The 19,510-nt window shown below is 36.1% G+C and overlaps 1 protein-coding gene across 1 annotated transcript in view; it reads left to right on the top strand.

The window, feature by feature from the left end:
* The first annotated feature begins 373 nt into the window (after positions 1-373).
* LOC5568718 overlaps positions 374-19,510 on the top strand; it is a 697,097-nt gene continuing 677,960 nt past the window's right edge. Inside the window, exon 1 of the mRNA XM_021857460.1 lies at positions 374-981. The gene's annotated coding sequence lies outside the window, so the exon portion shown is untranslated. The remainder of the gene's footprint in view (positions 982-19,510) is intronic.

Raw genomic sequence — 19,510 nt, 5'->3', positions numbered from 1 at the left:
TGCAGATGACACAGGTCTCTCCACCAAAGGACGAAGCCTGCGTGTTATCTGTAGTCGATTGCAAAAAAGTTTGGATATTTTTTCTTCATACTTGCAAAAATGGAAGATTTCTCCTAATGCTTCCAAAACTCAACTAATAATATTCCCACATAAACCAAAAGCTCTTTATTTGAAACCTTCAAGCAGACATGTTGTCACGATAAGAGGGGTTCCAATAAATTGGTCAGATGAAGTTAAGTATCTAGAGCTCATGCTAGATAAGAATTTAACTTTCAAAAATCACATTGAGGGCATTCAAGCCAAATGTAACACATATGTAAAATGTCTTTATCTACTTATTAACAGAACATCAAATCTTTGCTTTAAGGACACGCTTTTGATCTGCAAAATTCACTTTCAAAAGTCGAAAGTGACAAGAAGAAACATGGGACAATTATGCGTATAACGGCAGCGAGTACTTCGAGAAATCAAGTGAAAAATCCAAAATCTAGAAAAGTGCATATCCCATTCAACAGAAATAAAAAAGTGTGTTATTTCTGTGAGAGGTTTGTTTACATCGGCACCGTTGTTGTTGTTGTCAGTGAAAGTGAAACCGAAAAGTGTTGGGCGATTATCGCGTTGCGCTTGGCGTCGACGTCTTCTTCTCCGTCTTCTACTGCCGGTGCTCGCTCACCATGTGGAAAAGTGCGATCGCAAGTGATTGAAAGTGATCGCTACCATTGGTTATTACCTACCCGGAGATCGGTAAAAGTCAGCGCGGGAGATTCCGTACCCCTCGTATGTTGTGTTTGGAAGAAAGTTGAATCGCACCCAGAAGAAAACGGAAATATTGTTTACCTTCCGAAGCCGTTGGTTTGGGTCGACGTGACGTGAGTGTTGTTATTATTATCTGACGGGAGAGGAAAGTGTGGAAATAGGTGACCAGCGGAGAAGCCGATTTTTTGTATACTTCTGAAGCTGAATAGTGAAAAGAGAAGCGAGGTAAATCGAGTGGAAGTCCGGAGACAAGTGTGGTGATAGTCTTTCGGTTTGCCATGGAATTCTGTTGCCGTTGTTGGATATGATTTGCAAAACAACAGTTGAATAGCCAGCCGTAGTACAAAAGTCGAAAAAGAGCTATCGAAGCAACCGCACCGCCGGCAGAGGCAGCATCCACTCGAAAAGGGTGTTTCCTTGGAAATCTGGTTTCTTGTGTGGGATTTGTTGAAGATGGGATTGTTATTTATGGGCCTACTTTAATCGACCCCACAAATGGTGGCAATGTTGAACGCATGGGCGATGATACTTTTTTGGATGGATTGATTTGAAATTCTAGCTGAAATATACATCGTAAGCAGAAATTGAAAATTCGTGTTTGTTATACTTTGTTGACGACAATTGTACAAAAGCGATTCTTCCCACTTCAACATATACAACGTGCTAAGCTCAGATTTTGTAACCACTGATATTAATAATATATGTATTTTCAACGCAATAATAAAAACCGAATCGTAAAAGTCATCATAATTGAAAAACCAGTTTGGTTTGGTCTCCAAGATATTCCACTATTGTGTATGCTCAATTACCATCCAAGATTCGATATACTTCTTTCCAAGTAGCCAGAGGTCCACTCTTCCCTTGCAGAGAATTGTGTGGAAAATTTCCTGTAAGTAAAGTTAAAAGCAATTGTGAGATCACTTGAAGCAAGGACAATTTTGTCCCAATTCATCAAAAGTGAAAACAACAAAGTGTGTGTAGATCTATGATTCACAGGGCTTTCTCCAGTCTCTCCAGTATGTTTCTTGTTCAAGATGTGTAAATATTTGAATTGACTTAGGACCATGCAAGCTTTCTTGACTTTGATTTCAATGTTAGATGCCCAGAAAAGTTTAGAATCTAGAATGACTCCGATGTAATTCGCCAGATGGGATACATTATTCTCGGAGCCAAACAAATGTAAAGGTCAAATTCCATCGCGGTTTCGTCTTTCCGTAAAAAAGAACAATAGATGTTTTATTCGGGTTAACTGAAAGGCCATATTGGCTACACATACACTCTAGTGCCTGAACTTGCATTAGGTCGAACAGGGTGCTTATGCACATCCCAACTATCAAAACTAGATAGTCGTCGGCAAATCTATAGTCTGGAGAACCGCTGTTATTGAGTTGTGACAAGACACCCCCTTGAGGGCATCCGCAAACACACAATTTCCGAGTCGCAGCTTGACGCAATATCGAGAAGAGATGTCGGTTTTTGAGCATTTGGTAAATCCAATAGGTTTCTCGAGAATTTTTTCATGAATTTTATCCACCGGCTTCTCCCGGAATACCACCAAAGATACTTCTTCGACTTTATCAGTTAATTGTTCATCCAATTTTTTTCCATGCAAAATCCTGTAAAGGTTGTTCCATAATTATGTAGTAAATTCCACAATTTTCCATTCTCTATCTTCAAAAATTTCTGATAATTTCTACAAGAGTTCTTTCAATTTCGTAAGGATTTTTTAAAAATAAACAACACTATTAATTAATGTATGTTGGCCCTATAAATTTCTATGAGCACACCTGTATTTTCAATGTAAATGTTCACTGATAAACTAAATAAGTAACAATTGCTAAAGATAGTCATTCATCAAACACACCGTTTGTTTTTATTATCATTAAAGTGGTTTCACAACTAATCATATATTATTCCCAAAAATGCTCATTTCCATTCTTCTTTCCGAGCGGATGAATGATAGATTTCTAAACTTGTTGTGACTTGACTACTTTTATTAACAAAAAATAAGAACAACAATTTGCTTCTGAAATAACATGGTTCAGTTATTCATCCTCACTCGAGTTTTGGTTATTTTAAATAGTATGTACACTGTTATTGATATAGTATAATTATCTTAATTTTAATCGTTGAAAATGTTATGCGTTTGTTGGAAAACAAGGATGTGATAATCAGAGTTCCACGCACTGTAGATATTCCTCATAGAACTCCTTCAAAATTGTTTCCAGGATTCATGCAGTTAGTTCATATATTTTTTCACCTTTCACGTACATGAGAAAAATATTGCCTGGATACCGCATGTAAATCTGTTTAAAAATGATAATAATGCTCTAGTTCATAAATTACTCCACATTAAAAAAAAATGTTCGTCTTTCTCTAAAAGTTTTTCCACGTATCCTGCAATTTTTTTTTTTCAACTGGAAATTTATTGGAGAATTGTGTTTTTATTTTTTAGAATTAAACCAGAGGTTCGTTTAAGAGCTACTCTAAGAACTCTTAAAACCATTTTCATGGATACATCAATATACTTCTTTAGGTAACTGCTGGAGATCTCACAGAAAATGCTCAATGTGTTTCTTCAGGGATTCGTCCAAAAACTTTTCTTGGGATTCTGCAACGATTTTCTCTAAGATATGCACTTAGGATTTATCCCAGAACTCCTTTAGTAATACTTACAATGATGCTTACAAGTGTTTTTTTTGTATTTCTGGAAAGGTTGCTTCAAAGTTTTATCCAGAACATCTTCCAAGCAAGTTTTTTAGCATATACACCCCAACCTCTTTTTACGACCGTTATCGGGGGTCGTAAGAAAATCAGGCTTATAATTATGTTTTTGAAAAATGCAATAGATGGCAACACTGCTCGATTATTATCAAAAGAGACAACTTTATGGGGGTGTGATATGCAAATACCAAAAAATGTTAATGATAATGATACCGAATATTCACCAAAGTTTAAGGAAGTGTTGCGTGCTATACAGTCAGCTGAATCACAAATGTTCATGTGGCTGCCAACACTGTTTAAGAAGAATAAAGAAAAGATGTAAACCATAAAACTTGAGCGGAACAGAAAAATAGAATGCTTAGCAACATAGCAATACTCTTCCAATCCAGTTTTTCATGAAGGGTTCAAAATTTTGTCGTAGCTGGCATCACTGCTTAAGTGAAATTGCGCCACCAGGCAGTACAAGTGTGCATGCAACTTTTGTTTTGCGGATATCTCAGGATCCTGACGACATAGACATGGGCAAATTTGAGCTACTTAACAAGTTTACCGAATCCGCCATCTTTCTTAGTGGTCCGGATCCTGAGATATCCGCAAAATAAATGTTCTATGCTCACTTACGCCGCCTGGAGGCAAAATTTCGAATATCATAACTTTTATAATGATAGTCCTTGATCTACTGAACAACTTTGCCGAAGGCGCCATCTTACTAAGTGGCCAGGATCCTAAGATAACCGCAAAACAAAAATTTCATGCTCACTAGCGCCGCCTGGTGGTAAAATTTTGAATCTCTTAGCTTTTATAATGAGCTACTGAACAACTTTGCCGAAGGTGCCATCTCTCTAAGTGGTCAGGATCCTTAGATATCCGCAAAACAAAATTTCGATGCCCACTAGCGCCACCTAGTGACAGAATTCAGCAATACAATGACCACCATATGTTAGCCCTTGAACTACTGACCCTCTATTTTGAATACTTTTTAAGACATTGATCATTTATAAAAACGGTCGTTAATCTGAATTTCGGTCGTAAAAAAGTGGTCGTAAGACGAACCGTCGGTAAAAAAAAACGGTCGTAAAAAGAGGTTGGAGTGTAACATATATTGCTACTAGAATTTTGGTCCTTGATTTTCTTTTTAGCATAACTTTGGTAATTCTTTAAACATTCGTGAAGAATTCGGCGAAGAGTTCTCACAAAAGTCCAGCAAAACATTTCCTAAGATTCTTCTAACATTTTTTTTTTTGATAAACCATGCACATTTTTCTGTGTTAATTTCTCCAAATATTCTTGCGAGTTCCTTTCTGGTTCTTCGAGTACTTTATTCTGATTCTTATTTATTTTTCCCAATGATGAGGGATTCCACGGAGGCATGCAAGTCGATTCTGATCGACCATTTCAAAAATATCTGAAACTTTGCACAGTTTTTCAGTTCCATCTAAATCGTCATTTTCCGATATCAAATCTTCAAGTTAAGTCACGACTAACTTTTCAAAAGGGTGTATGTGAAAATGGTTCAAAAATATTCAAAAAGCTGCACAGCAAAAACGGTTCGTTCGATTGTTAGACAACTGAAGAAACAAAGTTAGACAACTAAATAAAGATTCCAAAAAAAATACACACAGTAAAAAAAAATATTTTTTTGCATTAAAAAACATCATTTTTGTCACAAAACTCAAATATCTCAAAACCCTATCGGAATACCAACGTAATTTTATGAGGGAAAACGGTCCATTATATTAGCTATCTACCATAAAAATTTGGTGATGGTAAGCCAATAAACAAAAAAGTTATGACATTTCAAATATTTCACAAATTTGACACTTGGTGAAATTTTTTTTTTTCATTGTTATTTTTTTTTAGGACCGCAGTTTGTTGCTGAATTTTTTGTTAAGGGTACCACATGAGGTTAACAAGCTGTTTTCATGATATTTTATTTAATTATTGATAACTATTATAGCATCTATTAGAAAGTTACACGCGATCCAGTGTTGTGATCTAAAGTCTTAATAGTGTCATATTTTTATTGTACGTAACTGAAGAAAAATTCTCTCAATTGTGTTGAAACCTTTTGATAAAAGAAACCTATAAGAAATCTAATATTGAAGACAAAAGCTACAAAAAAGTTTTCTATACAGGTATACGACTAGTTTACCTGCAAAAAGTTTACCTCGAAGAGAACAAGGCGGGTCTATACCCAGGTGATCTAGTATACGTAAAGCAGGTCGGTTTTCTCGGCGCTGGTTTTCTCCACAAAGTTAAAATCTGATTACACCTGGGTATAGACCCGCCTTGGTAGAGAATAGACTTTGTTAATCATATTTGGGAGAAAGCGAGTAACTTCAACAACATCAAAAACATGATAGGTACATACCATGAACATACTCACGAAAAAGCTAAAAATATACTACCACTATGGTTATAAAAGATTTAATTGTAAAATTTTTCTTCAGTCAAGCAAACGACACCAAACTAGTGAGTAAAAACTTAAAAGTGATTTTGTTTATTAAAATCTAACGAGCAACATGAGTAGTCGCTTTCTCAACTGTTGCAGGCCGTTTGCAGAAAAAAAGTGTTCGAAAGAGCTACGAAATCTCACCGAAAGCACTATACATAAACTGAAAGCAGCTGGTTATGCTCCAATGTCTACATTGAATACAAATTTACGCATTTGTACGTCCTGTCGTTTAAACGTTGACAAACGGGCAATCTGTACGGTGGATCAGGTTGCAGGAAGTTCCAACTGATGCTATTGGAGGAACCATAAAGCGCATGGCCACAAGAGCAAGTTTAGCCAAAGAACGTGCAAAAGAACTATTTGATTGGGCGAATCGCAAAAAAGAAGAAGATTTAACAAAATTATCATTTTGTTTTACTACTACTGAAGAGTACGAATTAACGGCATCAGTGCTCAGCGAGCAATATAATAACGCGAAAACGATCCAAGGAACCCAAAAATTTCACTGTTTCATTCCATTGTCAGAAAATAAAATTAAAACAAAACTATACTCGAACTGTACTGATAATGATGCAAAAGTGTTCGATATTGTAAAAAAATTGAATAACAATAAATAAATAAATAAGTATTAATAAAATGTTTTCATGATCTCATAACGCATACCCAAATCCAAAACTTTTAAAGTTTATATATAACATTTAGAAACTCATCGATCATACTCTAAAAAAAATATCCTGGTAAAAAAAAAAAAATATTTTCGTGTAATCTGTTAATTCATTTTAATTTATACATATATACATATACATATATACATATACATATAATATTTATACATATACATAATATTTATACATATAATATACATAATACCTGGGTACTGCGAACTGAACCCCCTTTTATTTTCAAGCAAATCTTGAAATATGTTTCTTGTGACGAGTTGTGTTTGTCATCAGATGTCACTCATAGTTCTCTGCTCTTAAATTTTCGCTCCCTAAACTCTCTCTGGAGAGCTTGAAGATGTTCAAACACTCATGACTTTCTCAAAGTTTGTTTACATTTCGACTCGATCGGCTAATGGTTCATATACAATCTCCGGGAAGTTGATTATTGTCCATTTATTGTGTTTTCCCCGTTACTAACTTATGGATTACAATTCGATCCTCGGTTTAAGGTCATCGAAGGAGAAACAGCAATGATCGTGTGAATTTCTATCGTTTCCCGACGGATTTTGTTCTCCGCTCAAAGTGCCTCAAATGATTAGACAAAACGAAGATATTGATTCGGAGATTATGTTCATCTTCTTTTGTACGGAGTAATGATATCATTGAATATGAATCTTTGGAGCATTACGATTCGATTAAAATACACAAATCAAAAATCGACAGCCGAAGTATGGTTGTATGATGGCGAACTTGATAAACAAATCAATACGAGAATCATAAATGTAAAAAAAACTATTCTTAAACTAAACCTGTGATGAAAGGAGAAAGAAAATCAAAACTTTTTTCGGTTTTTAATTTTTACAGAATACAATACTCCTTAGTATTTCATCCCAAAGAAACATAACCTCAATTTCAAATGTTTGGCTCCGGCAATCAGGCTCCCGCTTGACAAGCATATTGAGTCTGTCCGCAGCACCCAGCATAATACTAATGAATACATGAAAACGACTTGTTTAATTCACGCAAGGCCCTTAACAATATAATCAGCAACAAACTGCGGTTCCCGTAATAATTTACACCGAAAAAAAATTTTTTTTTTTTCTACTAAATGTGAAAATTGTGACATGTTTGAAATGTCATAACTTTTTTGTTTATTGGTTTACCATCACCAAATTTTTATGGTAGATAGCTAATATAATGGACCGTTTTCCCTCAAAAAATTACGTTGGTATTCCGATAGGGTTTTGAGATATTTGAGTTTTTGTGTCAAAAATGATGTTTTTTAATGCAAAAAAATTTTTTTTTTACTTTGTGTATTTTTTTTGGAATCTATTTATTGTCTAACTTGTTTTTAGTTCTAACACGCGAACGTTTGGTGGCAGCTTTTAAAAACTTGTTAACACCCTTGAAGCGATCGTGCGTCGCCGCCGGTGCAAAAATGCCCTCACGCCGCCGCCGATTATACTAGCACCTCTCGGACTTAGCCAGTTTTCGTGAGTCTGTAAATATTGCTGAACAGCATTTTATTCGCTGAAGAATGACCAGACTAGATTGGTATCTATCAAGATACGCCAAAGGCGACAAAGCACAGAGCACACTGTGTAAATCGCATAATTCGAAACCATACTCTATTCCTTGGGAATAGGGACGTTCCGATATTGCGAAGTATCGATATTTCATTCGATAAATTATTGAATCGAAGTATCGATACCACCGATATATTGAATCAAAATATCGATATATCGCAATATTATTTGATATATTTGAAGGGCGCAAAAATTCTAGTATCGCTTAGTTACCTGACTTTGAGTTTCCTACGATTCGCAAACAATTCTTTGAAACCTCAATATTATCGGCATACTTTCTTTTAGATTACATCATACAACAATTGGTATGTAAACTACTTTCGAATATTAAAAATCTATAGTTTTACGAGAAAACCCTACAAATGTTATCCAAATATTGGTTTACGATATATCGGAAGGAAACATCGATACTACCGATATATTGACAGAAAATATCGATACAAAAATATCGAATATCGAAAGCAAAATATCGATATTCCGATATATCGAAAGTATCGGAACGTCTCTACTTGGGGAATCGAAAAAAATATCTTCGCCTAGTGGAATTCGAACCCACCACCCTCAGCACGGTGTTGCTGAAAAGCTGCGCGTTTACTGTTTTATAGTGTTATTCTCAGTCAATTGGAACAACTGTTACCGATACTATGTATACACGGCTATCTAGGCTGATCGACAAAACAAAAGTTAGCATTGATAATTAACTCCAGACGTGTCCTGAAACAACCATCAAAATCTTGTTATTGCAATGGTTCGTTTCATAATAATGTTCAATATCTATCAAAGTAGCCTCACAAAATTAAAATTTAGTCTACTTTGACTCCGGGATCATTAAAAGAGTCTAATACGAGGTTTTGAACATGTAGCTTAGCTTAGACTGACTACACATATCAATGCACAATGGTCGGAAAAAAACGAAGCTTGGCCAAAACTAGTTTTATTCGCTTGATCGATGAAATGTTTCAGAAGGGGCTATTCACATATTACGTAACTTTTATTAAAAAGTTTTTTTTTATTAGAAATGCAATCAAATTTGGCTGAAATCACAAATTTTGTTTGTATTTTAACGAGTTTGATCAAAATATGTATGAAGAGTGGTTAAATATATTTTATATCAACTTTGTATGGAAAATGTCGTCAAAATGTTTGAAAATATTGAATTATTCAAATAGCTCTAACTTGCAAATCAGCAAATTTCGGCAAAAATTTAAACGTTTTCTGAAGGATCTAAGGATGCATTTTAATGTGCAATATTCAAAATGGCGGTGACATGACGCGACAAGAGTTGATTTCCATGTTCAAGACCATCAAAATTACTAAAGTGTAGTATTGAACAGTATTATAGCTTCAACCAAATATTTGTTTTCCATCCTCATACTCGATAAAAGTGTTGAACCACAAGCTTTCAGATAGTGCGTAACTTTGAGAAAATATTGCATTCCTTAAATATGAATTTTGTACTTTATTTTATTGTTACATTTTTCAATTTTTCAACTTCAGTCAGTTTGACGCCATGAAAGTCAAAGAAATTTAAATTTTAGTTCAATTTCAATTAAGAAACATAATAATATAATACATGAGGTATATTTTAAAATGTTAAAAAAATAAAAATCTAAAAAAAATGTTTTGGTAGTTTTGGCCGCTCCTTTATATGGAGCACGACCATTGTGCAATGGTTGCATTTCCGTGATTGACCGAAATCAGTGGAGATGCACTAAGAAACAACAGGAAGTTGGCTGGGATTGGCCATAATCTTCTTCAGTGTGCATGATTCAGTGCCTCTATTTATACAGGGCCAATAACGGCGCCGGCCACGTCCTTGCAGTCAAGTGGGATTGGGGGAAGGAATGTTAGTGTGTAAACTTTGCTATTTCGAGACCGTGTTTACCTCTGCATCTCCACAAAGGCTGATGATGATAAAAAAGGCTACTGGGCGGGATGTTTGTGAATGGGGAGGATCGTTCACATGATTCACATTGATAAGTGATTAGACCATAATAAACAATAATATGTGAGATACAAACGTGCTTATAAATGTAATATTTTTAATTGATATGAAAATTATCCAAGTAGAAAAAAATAATGTCGTCCCTTGAAGTGGCGAGCCATACAAAGTTTGCTGAACAAATAGCTAAACACAACATTCCTACAGCTGGTGGTGGCCGAAGTTGGTTCTCTGGACAACCGGCATCCTGTCGACTGGGGTCGACTCCAGCGGTGTGTAAACGTTAATATCGGATACGAGGCTCCTTTGGCGTTCATTGAAGGCGTCGATCAACAGCTACAGAGCATCAAAAAAGCCATCTCAGTGGCTCGAGTGCAGCACGTACCAGAAACTGGTCAGGTAAGCAACACCCTTTCTAGTGATCGAGTTACCAAAGATCTTATTCGTTTGTGCAATACCAAACGTACACAGTATCAACGCACTCTGCCTGCGTTAAAGAGTGAAGTTAATCTCATATCCAAAATTGTCAAGGCTAGAATGGTGGACCTTAGAATCGGAGATTTTTCTAACAAGATCCGATTTCTCCCAGATTGTACTAGATCATTTTGGAAGAAAACAAATTTTAAAACCAATGCCAGGCTAATTCTACCGTTGATCCCACTAGGCAATGCCGATTTTAAGGTTCGTCTGATAACCCCTGCAGAGAAGGCTGCTGAGATAGGTCGACATTTCGTCAGCTAACACAATATAGGGCAAAATATTCCTAGCCCCCATGTCTCTGAACAATTTCATATAAAATAAATCTAAAACATGAAGGTACCAGGTTTCGACAACATCCTGAGCTTGGAGCTCAAGCAATTGAGTTTCCAGTTCTATCAACATGTGACACTGATTTCCAATCAGTGCCTCCGACTTAGCTACTTCCCTTTCCGTTGAAGTCAGCAAAAGGACATCCTCAGGAAACCTGGAAAGAATCCTTCTTCCTTCAAAAGCTATCGCCCTATCAGCCTTCTTCAGGGTTATCGAAGCATTTCGAAAAAGCGATCTACAGGCGGCTACTTTCGGCATTAACATCTCGACTCCAGAGAGGCCTGATTATCTTGTCAGATATCAACGCGGCGAAGACCCAGGTCATCCTCTTCCCCTATTCGCAATCCCCCAGACCCCCAGAGTTCCTGCTGAGGGTTGTAAAATCACCCTTGGAACGGTGGAATGGTCTGATGTGGCCAACTACCTTGGTATAACGTTAGACAGTAAGCTTCTCTTCAGACACCAGGTTGACAAAACGGTCATCAAATGCAACACCTTCGAGAATGAGAACAACTGAGGGCCACCGTCTGGCCGAGATGAAAACACTCGATAATAGCTCTGGTGACTCGATCTAAAAATATAAAGCTCGTTGCCAACAATCCGACCAGCAAGTCTTCCGGAACCTCGTTCCCCAACCCTAGGTTATCAAACTTTTAGTAGTCTTGTCAATAGTAGTTAGAATAACAAATTGTACTCTTCAAAACTACCAGAATCCATAAGGCCAAATTACTAGGGTGAAATCACATCAAACTGAACACCAAATTCATTTCAACTTAAAGTTGAAGGACGTCTCGGTCAACCTCTCAACATGTGAAACATATAACCATGTAAAATTTATTGAAAATATATATGAATTTAATCGAAAAATTCCTACAGCTGTCAACACGAAAGAATGTATTATCATATTTTAATCCATAGAAAAAATCTCGATTGATTGTTCCATCACAGAATTTCTCTTATGCTGACACTTACAGAGGCGAACCATTCATAGTTTGTTGAAAGATCATATTTACGACCCGCCGTTGTAACGATTAAATGTTCAGTTATACATATTTTACAGATTTGAAACAAAAGCATGAAACAAGCTCACCAATTGATCCTTCATCCTTGACTGAGCAGCCACAATCAACTTTCAGCTTCACTTAACGTGTACAGACTAAATGAGAAAGAAATCACTCTGGAGACACGAAAAAACATAATACTTTCGTTTATGATTCAAACAATCGCTCTGATGACATAGCTTAGCTTAGCTTAGACTGACTACACATATCAATGGTTGCTTTTCCGTGATTGACCAAAGGAAGTGAAGATGTACAAAGAATCAACTAGAAGTTCGGCTGGGATCATAATCTTCTTCAGTGTGCATAATTCAGTGCCTCTATTTATACATGGTCAATAACGGCGCCGGCCACGTCCTTGCAGTCAGGTGGGATTGGGGGAAGGAATGTTAGTGTGTAACTTTGCTATTTGGAGACCGTGTTTGCCTCTGCATCTCCACAAAGGCTACTGGGAGGGATGGTTGTTAATGGGGAGGATCGTGTTGAAATAACTAACGACAACAACAAGGCTATTTCTTCCACACCGCAGGCTACTGACTGATATCGCTACCAGCCAGCTCCTCTCTTTTATTTCATGTCTGGGTAAAGATATCTACAATTCATTCACTTAAAATACTACCTTTACAATTCTTACCCATCGACATCTCCACTGCAGGGTGTGTGATGTACCTGCTCTCCAACAGATCGTTGGGTCACAGGAATCACTTTGATAAGCGATTAGACCATGATTATTTGTGCTTTCTGATTGATTTCCAAACAGGACTAAATAATGCCGTTACTTGAAGTGACGAACCATTCAAAGTTTGTTGAACAAATAGCTAAAAGCGACATTCCTACAGCTGTAAGGACGAAAGCATGTGTAACAATATTTTACTCAAATTTAAAAAATAAATCGATTGGCTGAACCATCACATAATATTCTTATGCCGACACTTACAGTGGCGAACCATTCAAAGTGTTTTGAATAAAATGAACGTTTTGCAAGACTTTACTTCTAGCACAGACAAACAGACCGAACCACACGGTGTGCTGGAACACACATATTATCGAACTTGCATGAACCTCCGATCTTTTTTCACTAAAAGTTAGCCTTGATAGTCAAAAGAAGCTTGCAGAATATTAAAAAATCTTTCATCGGCAAAAAATTGGAAAAAGACGATTTTTGTATTTTTACCCTTCTCCCATATATGAGTTCATAGGAGAATATTAGAGATACACAAATATGATGACTTTTAACGGCTCAATGATCAATTTGACATATCTTTAACATGAATGAATTCTTAGATGTTTTAAATTAAGCATCATTTCCTACATACACTCACAAAATATGACCAGCCCATGGTGGTATGCCGTATTTTATATAATGGAAATTTCACTTTTCACTTCAGAAAAGCTCATACGAACGCTTTGTATTCTTCTTTCTGAATCAAATAAGTAATATTTTACGTATACGGTAAAGTTTTCTAATCAGAATAGGAATTCCCAGAAATGGATACACATGGCAGTATAGGCTGTATTCATGTGCTTATACGCGCAAAAGTCTTGAGAGAGGGTTCACAGTGATTAACAGTAAACGGCTTATATAGCCTTAATGTGGTCTCAAGATCATCGTGATACAAGTTTTGTGCTGTCACTAATCTACTCAAATGCAATGCGCACATTATATTTGGGGTTTGAAGTGCCTGATTTTGAGTAAAAGGGCTGGATTACTTCGGATCGACATTATGTCATCACTCCAATTATTTGTCATAGGATGAATAATAAATGTGGCGACGATGACAAATCGATCCAACGTAGTTCAGCACTTTTATTCAAGACTTCGCACTTATGGAGGGGGCAAATTTTGTGAAATAGACACAACAATTTCAATATCCAACATGGACACATACATTTTAGTATCGTAAAACGAGGTATCTTTGAAAATGCGGCTAACTTTGATAGTGCGGGATCCGCAACGTACTAAACAAAATAACAAAAATTATGTTATTCAGTCAAGCAAAACGAATACGAAACTAAGGGGTATCAGTGTGACACTTCACCTCTGAGCTGTTTTCGTGCCAATCGAGAGTATTTGAGGCTTTATATTCGAATATTTAAAAATGATGAGATTTTGGTACTTTCAAAACGCTCACAAACAATCTGTTTTACTATCACTATTTCATGAAACTATAATGAGTTCGGTACGTATGCTTGATGGCCTAGCTATAGTAGAACATGAATCCGGTATCAAACCTCATAGGGAAAAACAGTTTTACAATTTGGAATCATTTTCGTAATCAAAGTCACAAATTCCCATATAACATTAAAAGCCTAGAGGTATGCAACGCCTCATGTACTTTACGGGATTCATTCGATTTATACTCATTCATGTTCCAAAAACGATTGATTTATGGTGAATTCAATGTCGAAACATGATTATCGATAGATGTCTATTCAGAGATATACTTTTATACCCATTATTATCAATTTATGATGGTGTTTATCATGTTTGTTTTGACTGAAAACCGTTTTAAAGATTTTTCTTGTTCAATAAATTCTGTACTTTAATTGATAAAATCTAATCCAGTTTCTCTTTTAACACTTCAGTCATCGCGCTGTTGTATTCTGTACAACACTGGTGGAAAAACCTCGCTCTTCGTTCCCAACAGCAGCGTGGTGGTTCTGACGGTGGCAAACCGCGCGACGACTGGAAGGTTAACATTCTCCAATCCAATTCAAACTGTGATGATGTCAAAAATTAGTTTGTTTTGGATTTTCATGTGCTTATCTACTCATTATCAATGTTACCCCATTACCAAAAACTGACTTTCGATTATATGAAAAACTATAGATTCATTAAGATCGAACCGTTATGCAATCTTTCATGTGCAATCGATAACTAACAAACCAGTGCTTGTTTTACAAATGAAAAATAAAAGATTTAGATTTTCACTAAAAAAAACTATCAAAGTTACCCCGTTTGATGGTATGTATTTAGTTTTAAGTATATGAATGTAACTAGGGATACGTTAATGATGTGAGGTTTTAGCAAACGCACCCAACCAGCGGCTGCAAGATTTCCATTTAAATCTGCATGACAACTTTACAAGTATTATATAATATTGTTACTCATACAAGAAATATAAGACTATCATAGTTTTTTTTATTTTCACATCTTACATTTTCTGTATAAACCCTGTATATGTAACGATATTTTACAATATTTGTATGCGTTCTTGTTTTGGATGTAGACATACCGTATACAGGTTTACGTAGAATCTTCCTCCATCTTTCAATCAAAACAAATGTGAATAACAAGACCAGCTAGATGCACACCATACAAAATTTAAACAGTACATTGCCCTATATAATTGTATGGCGGTTTATTTTAATGGTTGCATGTAATTATACAATTGTCTGTTATCTTAAAAAAGCTTCATGTTCAATAACGAACTCCAATGATTTCAATTATTCTGTAGAATGGGAAACATTGATTGAAACTTGATAAGTTGTAATATGTTTACCTTAATAAATTTATGTAAAAATGCGATGTCGTTAATAAACGGCATACCACCATGGGCTGGTCACCTTGTGTGAATGTAGGTAGAAATTATGCTAAATTTGAAACGTCTTGTAATCGATTCGTGATCAAGGTATATCAAATAAGTCTTTGAGCTATTGCAATGCATCAAAATTAGTGTAACTCTAATATTCTCCTATGAACTCATATATGGGAGAAGGGTAAAAATACAAAAATCGACTTTTTTCAATTTTTTGCCGATGAAAGATTTTTTAATATTCCGCAAGCTTTTCTTGACTATAAAGGCTAACTTTTAGTGAAAAAAGATCGGAGGTTCATGCAAGTTCGATAATATGTGTGTTCCAGCACACCGTGAACCATTCAAAGCTTTTTTTTATAAAAATAAAGGTAAAAGGCAAGCGATGTTCTATGAAAATATGAAACAAAAAAAATGAATTGGAGTTTATGCCGACACTTACAGTGACGAACCAGTCATAGTTTGTTGATTGTAACGATTAAATGTGCGGTCATATATATTTTATAGATTTAAAAAAGCATTAAAACGAGCTCACCAATTAATCCTTCATCCTGGATTGAGCAGCCACAATTTTCAGTTTTATTTGAAGCATACATACTAACTGAGAAACGCGAATCTTTTTTCGCACTCGCGCCACGTGGACCGAAAACAATTGGTCTTGATTCCGTTTGCTCGTGGCTGCACTACGAAAACACTCACGCTTGCACGGGCTTTTCAAACCGCACTCCTCATACGAGGCTCTAAACATGTTCACAAGAAGTCTGCATCACATCGTTAGGATGACGATGAATAGAAGCTAAAACTCAAATTTTCAAGAGCACAAAAAAACCAGACAACCAATAATGCTGAAAATTTGGTCGATTGGTCACTGCTGGAGGTAACCAATCGATCAAATGTTCAATTTGAACTTCTATGTGGTTCTCCAGATTTGTGCTCCTAAAAATTCAAGGTTTGGCTCCCATTCTTCATCACCATAAGAGTTAACTTGAAACAATACCTATTATGGTTGTATGTAGAAGGTTTGATAATCTTCTAAAGCTGGTTTTGGGCATGTTTCATATAAAATAATTTATAAGTAAATTAAAATAGTAAGAGCACATAAATGTACTAACAAAAACAGTAAATCCCTCATCCATCCATGTTCTATTAGCCTGGTATTTTCTCCGTTTACTTGAATATCTCTCGAAAAGCGCTAATTGCCATACCGGAGAAACTGCCTCTTACCGCAAATTTGTACGAGGTCATAAATCAACCGGCGGCAGACTGCTACATGTAGCTAGACACGCTTGCTCGCAGTAGGCTTCCAGGGTGGTCGTGGTATATCCGCACTTTGGGGCACCATGGCAACGGACCATATGGGATGACACTGCGACTAGGTAAAAAGTGAATTGGATTGTTTATGGGTATCTAGTTATATCTAGTTTACTCTAAACCTCCGTTAAAAATTGAATCAGAATTCAAGTTTTAAATTTTCCCTAAATTCTTGCTGCCCTGGAACAATGTTTAAAAGCGTTCAATGTTCATATGGAAATAACTTTCGAATCACCCCCCGCGAACTTTTCTTCGAGATGATCTGTCATCATGTGAATCTAAATGTCATTGTGTCGATAGATTGAAATTTCTTTTAATCGTTTGTAGTACAGTCAACTCTCTACAACTCGATAATGAAGGAACCATCGAGTTAGGGAGGTATCAAGTTATAGAACACAAAATCAGTGAAACTGATTCGTTTCAAGGGATCATCGAGGTAGCCTTGAAAACCAAATTTTACTATTGTTCCACAAGGCTCTCTCGACCTTCTTGTTCCAGCAGCAAGATCAATTGGGCTTTTTTGTTTGTTGTTTCCATACAGAAACGTATGAAAACAATCCATATGCGTGCATGTGCCGGAAAGAGAGTTAAACGCCAGATTACTTTATATGACGTTCACTTCGCCAACAAATTTCAACTAGGGTTATGTTTTTTTACACTATATGGTTGTTCCTATTTGGAAGATACGCGAAAAACATAATTCACTCAAAATTTGAGTTAAAATCTGGGAGTGAAGCGTGAACTCTAAATCAAAACAATGTTTCTTTAAATTAAACCAATACAAAATATTGGATGATTGAGTAAACCGGAATGAGACGATGGAAACATCTGATTTCTGTCTGTTTGCAGACTACAGATTGGAGTTGAACGGTTGACGATGGAGTGGAGAAACAAAATTGTTTATCATCGGCTCTTCAGAAAACATTTCGCTACTCAACGCTTGCCGAACCGTGTCAACCACCACCATCACGGGTCGCTGTACTAAGGGGCATTTGGACAATCTAGCTGGCCAAAAGTGGGTCGAGACATTTTTCGCATTCTTTATGTTCGTTCAGCAGCGAAACACGTTTTCTGTATATGCCAACACTACCATCTTAATTTGGTAAAACTTAATTAAGCTTTCACTAATATTTTGTTAACAACGTATGTATAATTCATTTAATTTGCTGTAACAGTTCAGAATTTGTATGAGTGGATTGATTTCACCTTCTCATAACGAAAAAACGCTTTTCAATACACTTAACCTAAATATATGAAGTATTTATCGTGTCAGAAGATTTCAATGATTTTTGTTCAAAATTAATACCAATTTTACTCGACATGTTTCGATGTTTCAACATAGGATGTTCTATGTAACTCATTGGTACTATACCAGGGAGGGAGCTTCAGAATCACTTTTAAAAATTTTATTTTAAATCCCCGTCAGTGCTTCCTTTCTGGTATTACAACAGCTAGTCCATATTGGTTTAGCATACAACATGGCCGGACAGAACATTTGTTTGAAGATCAAAAGCTTGTTCTTAAGACAAAGTTTCGATTTTCTGTTAAAAAGCGGATACAGACATTTTATATAGCAGTTACATTTGACGTGAATGCCCTCAATGTTAACTTTGAAAGTTGAATTTGCATCAAGCTTGAACCCTATATACTTAACTTCATCTGACCAGTCTATTGAAAACTCTCTTATATATCGTGACAACATGTCTTCTTGAAGGTTTCAAATAAAGAGCTATTTTCTGCAATCTATGGCAGGCAGGCTTCGTCCTTTGGTGGAGAGGCCTGTGTCATCCAAGAATAAAGATTTTTGAAAACCCTGAGGTAACTCAGGTAAGTAAGATCTACAAATATTGCATAAAACTGTTTCTAAAATTCTACTTGGAGGAACACCAGCTCTTACAGGAAGTGTTTCAGACTTGGAGTTCTGATAATCAACCTGATGTGCTCGATTTGTCAGATAACTTTGAAATATTCTAACAATGTGTGTCGAAAAATTAAAGTTTTTGAATTTTACAATTAAACCTTCATGCCAAACACTGTCAAATGCTTTTTCTATGGCTTGAAGAGCAAAACCAATTGAAAATCCTGCAGATTTGTTGAAACGAATCAATTTGGTTACTCGTTAATGTTGAGTGGTCAGTTTTATTTACTTCTTTTCAACTGTTTTAGTTTTTCTGGAAATGTTGATGCAGAACATTATTTCTAAATTTGAGCGAAATCGAAAAAAAACTTTTGGTCAGCTAGATTCACCAAACATCCCTTAGTGCACAGATGAACGGTTTCCATTACGAACAACAGATTCGGTTGGTTGTGCGCTTTTTTCCAGCAAATACCCAACCAACCAGCCAGCCAATCTAATCGAGAACTAGGGTAAGTGTTCCCTTAGTTGTGGGTGTTCCTATAGTTGCGGTAGTGCCGTTTTTACTGATTTTATCACTTTAGCTACAGCACCGACACTGCCAATCGACGGATTGACTTGTTGATATATGGAATAGCTGAAAAGAGCGTTCAAATTGCTTTGAAACTGATGAAATATCACTAAATTTGCTAAAACTTTTCTTACTTGTATCAATAGTTGCGGTAAAATGTTCCTATAGTGGAGGATCCCATAAGAAAACAACGGATACCGCAACTATAGGAAAACAAATTAAACATATACCGCAACTAAAGGAA

Source organism: Aedes aegypti, chromosome 1 (genome assembly GCF_002204515.2).
Source record: "Aedes aegypti strain LVP_AGWG chromosome 1, AaegL5.0 Primary Assembly, whole genome shotgun sequence".
Lineage (NCBI taxonomy): Eukaryota > Metazoa > Arthropoda > Insecta > Diptera > Culicidae > Aedes > Aedes aegypti.
The sequence above is the reverse complement of the archived record's forward strand: the minus strand, read 5'-3'. Positions and strand labels throughout refer to the sequence as shown.